This window comes from Atta colombica, unplaced genomic scaffold (assembly GCF_001594045.1).
Source record: "Atta colombica isolate Treedump-2 unplaced genomic scaffold, Acol1.0 scaffold163, whole genome shotgun sequence".
Classification (NCBI taxonomy): Eukaryota; Metazoa; Arthropoda; class Insecta; order Hymenoptera; family Formicidae; genus Atta; species Atta colombica.
Genome location: NW_017259254.1, coordinates 765,446 through 772,509, shown reverse-complemented (window position 1 = coordinate 772,509; position 7,064 = coordinate 765,446).

Sequence of the window (7,064 nt, the reverse complement as noted above, 5' to 3'; positions counted from 1 at the left end):
ACTCTGGTATTCTTATATCATGTTCCGTATTCGTTGCTCAATCTAGTTTAAATTCCAACGAGCAACGCATGTAATCACGTGTCGCGGAATGACATTATTGTTCTGTTGGTCTTTCCCGTAGTTCCCGTTTCCCGTTTTAAATAGTTCAACTACGTAACCTACAAAAATATTTTCCATTTTTTAAATAATGGAAGTATAATTATATAATTTTAAATAATGGAAGTATAAGTATATAAGTATTTCTTTCGCTAAACCTATTATTTTATATTAGACGCATTCAATAGAACGCAATAGTTTTTGCATTTTATGATGTCTGCTGAACGGTCCTAAACGTATTTAACGTCTCAACATATTTACTTATCGGTCGCCATAATTTTCAGCATACAAAGAGTGTTTTCAGGGAGACAGTATTTTATTTTTATTGTATACTTCATATAAATTAAATAGTGTTGAATCAAGGCCATTAGAGATCATTAGATAGAATCAGTCCATAAGATGGCTGAGATACGTGAATAAATAATCTTATTGCACATCTTGTATCCAAAAGGCATCATCTCGAATGGAATTGATTTATTTCACTCACTGAATACGTTAAATCTCAAACAAAACGGTTAAAATAGCTACCAATATATTATTCTTGTACAATATACATACGTAACAAATAGTATTACAATATAATAGACATTTTCGAAATACATGAAAACGTAAATGTTAGCATCAATATTATAAAAGCGTTCAGCGGTGTTCAACAGAATATTTAACATATTGTAAAACGTTGCACAACAGTTACGTTCTGCTGAACGCTCACTAAGTCTATTTTCTGAACTAGTGTACACTTTTGAAACTTAAAATGAGATAGACATATACTTGTCTAAAGCAAGAAAGAGAGTTCTAGAATAGTCTAATGAAATAGAAAACAGACCGACTATTATAAATGAATTATAAATGTCTGTAGTTATAACATTAATTGAGGGGATGGGTGGAATAAAGGCACAATTCTATTTAAGTCCTTTTTTGGGCAATTAATTTTTTCATGTAATATTGATCGTAATAGAGAAAATTTATGACATGTAACTTCTTAAAGATATTACATAAATTCATTTAATATTGTATTCATTTATGTATAATAAAAAAAGTAGCAAGTTATTTTAATTTTTATTAATATCAAGATTTTGTAATTAGGCCTTTATTCCGTCCATCCTCTTAATTGTTCTTAAGTCGAGCAATATACACCATACTTTCGCAGTAAACAGTATTACAACTGTATAATAACTTAATTGTTCACGCGCCTTCATCACCAGTATCAATGCATAATAATTCACACGTTAACACTGAACAAGCGCAAATTGTCAGTCATGCTTTAAATCAAACAGATGATGTGATAATGATGATGAGCAAACACAACAAAGCCAGCCGATTAATTCGAACTGTGTGTTAAGGTTTCTCAATAACTTCAAGATAAGATTATTAACAAGAAAGAGAGATTACACGAGATATATGAAAAGATTTTTAAACATAATAAAACATATATAATTATGTTATTTTTAGAAATGTTTCACAAATCAATCAATCGATAAATGCATTTTTCTGAGCAAAATCTGAAGAAATCTGATTCTATAAAAGGTACAAATTCCGGTACAAAAGTGAAATGAAAGGCTGGACATTAGAACAAATTGCAGACTTTATTAAATTATTTAGAAATCCATATTTGCCTTTTGAAATTTTTTGATTATTTTTGTTAAATTGGATTATACCAAGTTGCTTAGTGATTTGGCGCTTATTTACAATAGTTTCTCGTATAAACAGGAGAGTATAAATAGAAAGACAATGTTTATAAAATAATATCTCGTATTTTTCTTCTATTATAAGTTTGTTGATTTTGTAATATATCAAAAAATCAATTAGACTTAAAAAAACTTATAGAATTTTGGAATTGATCGAGAATTCTTCGAGAAGATATAACAGTATGGCTGCGAATTGGAACGTAACAATCGAAATTATAGAGAACGAACGAAGAATAACTCGAACATAAGAGATAATAATATTATTTCTAATTAGATATATAATTTACATTTAAAAATTATCGATGTTAATATATTAACATATTTATATTTGGATAGTTATCTTTTTATCCTTGTAACATTATCCATTGTTTTTAATATTTGTATTAATTGTAATCCACACAACTAACAATAACAATAATCTTATAGTCATAATAGCAATATTATGTTGTAAATTCGGACATATAAACATCGCTTCATCGGATATGGAGTTCACCAAGCGCAACCATTTTTGCTTTCGACGAGGGGGCACACACCTTGATATCCCGTATGAGAACAACGCGGACCTACGGGGGTCCTGGTTAGGGGACCTTAGACGTGTATATGCTGATCGTTTTGCAAAAGATCCATAAACGCGGCGTGATGCGCGACCAATCAACGCGGCGTGGCCAGCTGCCGTGTGGGTAATGCCGACCGAGACGGCATGAAGCCTCGGTTCATTCATCAAAGCCCTGGTTACAGCAGCAGCAGCCCCCGAAAAACTCTCCCCCTTGATACTCTTCGACTTTCACGTGCTCCCTCGGCGCCATTTCGAAATACGTTGAAACGCATTTCGACGAACAGGCTGAATCAAACGTTTTCTATCTGTTTCTAATAAAAATTTTATAATCTTTCGCAATTTCAATAAACTGATACGATTAAAAAATATATGGATTGTTATTTCTAAAAGATAATTTTTATTCTAAAGGGACATACCTTTATATTTTTGCATACATTAGTGAACCAACGCTCCTTTCTCTTTCTTTAGCTATATTATTAAGTGCTGTTTACTTTACGATTATACATGCAGTCGCTGCCGGCAGAGAGAATTAGTAAACCTCCAACGTGACGCTCATAATGGATGCATCAGCAACAATCATTATTAAAAAAATGTCATCTTGTATATCAATCGTGATGATGGATCAGAGCAAGGGTATTTCGCGTATCAAAGGTGTCCTTTCCGAACACTGTCGATTCGAAATCGTCGTTAAATTCGCAACACCATGATGCCGGTGCGGCTACGATTCTCATAGTTTTTCCCCGACATGACTTCGACTAGGACGCAAAATAGGCGAGCGTGCAACTGCTGCTCGCTTACAGTCGCACGAACGGGCGGCACGCACGCACGTATCCATCCCCTATGCGGGATTTGCACGGCTTTCATTGGCTCGGTTAAGTTTGATTAATCTATTCGGTCATACCATTGTTCGAAACGCGACGGGCAATCTCATTGGTTGAAAAGGGCGGACGATGCATCGCACGGGGGGCTGCATTGCCATTAAGAGGGAGCAGCCATCATGTTTGCGTGAACTGGTTCTGTATGTTTTTCGCTTGTCCCATCTTATTTCCCCTTCGACGACAGCGGCACTTCGTTTGTGTGGAGCAGAAACATAAACTACAAAAAGGAAGGAAAGAAAGTACAGCGACCAGCTAATAGAAAATATGACTTTGATAAACAGTTGACTAGATTTTTATTATTAAATGAAGTAAATGAAAATGAAAAACAAATCAACATTGCACTGTATTTTTTTAAAGTATATCATAAGATAGGATGACTTTGGTCCAAAATTAGAGGTAACTTTCATTTTGATACATGTGCTGGCATTATAAAAATTTGAACCAAAATAACATCTTTTTTAGAGCCAAAGTTATCTTAATTGAATCAAAGTTACTCCATTTTTATTTCAAAAAAGGAGATTCTTTTTTTAAAAATAATTAAATGAATTGAAGTACGATAATTATAAACGTAATAACAGATGATCTTATCGCAAAGAATATTCGGTATAATAATCATATTACATATATACAATGAACATAATCTTTTTTTTTTAATTGGTCAACATGAATTGTAAAGTCTATGTCATAAGTACACAAGGAAGGATATTTTTATTATAAATCATTATTAGTGCGTAAGTTCCAACAATTGCGTCAAAAAAATTGAAATAATAAATTAGTTCTAGAAGTTATGATTTCAAGACGTGCATTAGAAAACGCTTCAGGCAATGATGTAAGGTATAGTTATTGCAAAGTGAAAGGATTTTGCATCATCGAAATATTAGCTCCTACTAGAAATTTCCGTAATATAGTTGTTTTATCTTTACAACAAACAGTTACCTTTAGAGCAATTACGCCCGAGAAGCAATGCTCGGGATGTCAGAAAACATTTTATTTTATCACACCGTTCTTCTTACTTAACAGAGCTGCACTCGATATTCGATGTTAGGTAATACCATTGTAGTAATTGTGTAATAATTGACAGTAATTACATAGAAATTTATAACATATTGTCCAGACTTTCTCGGAGGAAATCGCATTGGCCGTTTTATATCACATAAAATGATTTTTATATTGTGAAAAATATATATCTCGGATATGCATCGCGGCGCATGCAGGCCGAAGTCACGCAATGCACGCGCACGCACGGATTGACTGTAAGGACACCCTCAGCTAAATCTCTATCGTGAGAGTGCGGTTTGAATCTGGGAGGTCGTCACACTTATCAGCTTTACAGTTGCCTATACATCTGTTCTAGTTACTGTATTGGAAAACACAATTAATAATTATAAAATAAATAAGATTTCAAGAAAAAGATTTGATAGAAATAATATAGCCCTTTACAATTTATTATAAGATGTATTCGCCAACTTGCAATGTGCACTCTTTGCGATAAAATCATCCTTTATTGCGACGTTTAATTTTTACCATACTTTATTTTAATTACTTTTAAAAAAGGACCTCACACAGAAGTACTTTCTTTGAAATAAAAATTATTTTTTGCAAAAGAAACTAACATCAACTAACATAAATATTTTGTTCTTATTTTGATTAATAGATACAAGTGATTGCAAATTATATTCTGAATGAAAATTTATTGTTAAAATATGAATGCCAAGTTAGCATTGTATTTTACGATGAAAGTTCTCACGAAAATACGTGACCACGCCGTATTTTTTGTACCAGTTCTTGACCTACCACATCGCTATTGGGGTCAGGGCAATTTTGAAGCAACAGATTGGGGGAAGATATTTGGTAGGATTGGCGACGAGAGAAAGGCAAGCGATGTTCAAAGGAGCCGCTCTTGAAGCAACCCCGTACCGCGCTTATGGGGGTTGGAACATGGGCGGGGATCATTGAATAGCGAATTACACACGGAGGCAGGCAAACGATACGTGAGGTCCAGGAAAATATTATGCGACATGATTCGGACTTTTAGTCCGACAACAAATTTCGATCTATTTCTTTTGTCATTTGATCATATGCAAAATAAATTGATTTTGATGATAGTCGAAATAACGAAAAAAGGCATACCCTGAAAAAACACAAAATCACATTAAGATCAAGATGACATCAAGCAAAAGTTATAGAAAAAGTCATAGTGTTGTCATTCGACACTTTTGACGATTTTGATTTTGTAATGAATTTTTCATATCATCATAATGTTTAACAATAATCCGATTTTTACTCAAAAAATCATTGTTATGTAAAAAACATTCATTATATTATAAAACTGTTGTCAAAAATATATCAAATGATCTTATTACGATTTTTCCTAAAATGACTACTTAATCATCTTGATTTCATTATGATTTTATGTTCTGCCTGAGAGATGATCATTAATTGTATTTTTGATATTATAAACATAATGATTAATAATTATAATTCAGATTATTATTTGAAATATATTTTTTTTAAATATATAAAAATATAATAATATATATTCTCCATTCATATTTAAAATTCTTTGCACACAAGATCGTATTGACAAGAAAAATTGCTATCAAATACAATTTTCTGTGTCTTTTTTACCTTTCAAACTGTAAGTTTAGGAAACAATTTTAACATATAATTCAAATTTGACAAAAATAGTCTCAATATTATCGTTAAAACAATAAATGTATAAAGTAGCGCGAATTCTCGATATCAACATTCCTAAATAAGTTAGTATACTGAAATCGTAATTCTACATCTACGACATATCCGTAAATATGCTTGCTCAATAAGATATGAAGGGTTAAAGATAGAAGCTGGTAAGGGCGAATCGTTGTGCGGTGGTACTTTGTGCTGCAGGAACTTGGAGATCAGGCAGTACAAGAGAGAAAGAAAGAGGGAAAGAACGACCACCTACTTCGTCGACACAATGGGGCACAAATGCGTGGCGACAGGACCCGTAGATATACGGCAGGCTGATTGCTCGTTGTCACTGCGCGCCCGATTGTCGGCTCTTCGGGGCCCACCAAACCCCCCGCCGGTCGCGTACTGTCTCCTGACGACGCGCCCGTGATCAACGACGGGTTCGCGGGGGCGGCTGAAAACCGGGAGACAAGCCTGACGATTCGGGACCGATCGCGAATTATGCACGCTTCGCTTTTTAGGCCGGTCGTCTCTTTAAATACTGCCCAGTCTCGCAAAGTATGCAATAATAAAAGGAGGGAGATAACATCACAACATTTTCTAAGATATGCAATAAGTTCCAGTTAACAAATCTATTATCTGTTATATGCCTATGAACTTTCAATCTTGTTCGATATTAAACACAGAAAAATTTTATTGAAGTTGATTGCTAGAATTAAAATTTTTGCAATATTGCTTATTGTTTGATTTTTCTATATAATTATTTTGATGGTCTAACAAAATTATTTTTCAGATTTTGTATCTGAATTTTTCAGATATTTCACTAAAATTTTTTGTAAAAATAATAAGTATGCACTTACTTTGTTAGCGCAAATAAATATTTATAAGATGATATTAACAGTATAGTCAAAAAACACGACGAATTTTTCGCATAGTCCATTTATTTATATAACGTTGCATTATACAAATCGGATATAATTGTCGTGTCAACAACACGTTATGTGCGATATATATAATAATTGAACTGGCCAATTGAATAACTTGCGGGAAGAAGAATCACAACGTCGATTGATATAAGAATATCTTTATCAATAATTTTAATATGATCTACGCATAAATATGTACAGCTTATCTATCAAATATATGCGAATCATTCGTAAACATATATATATA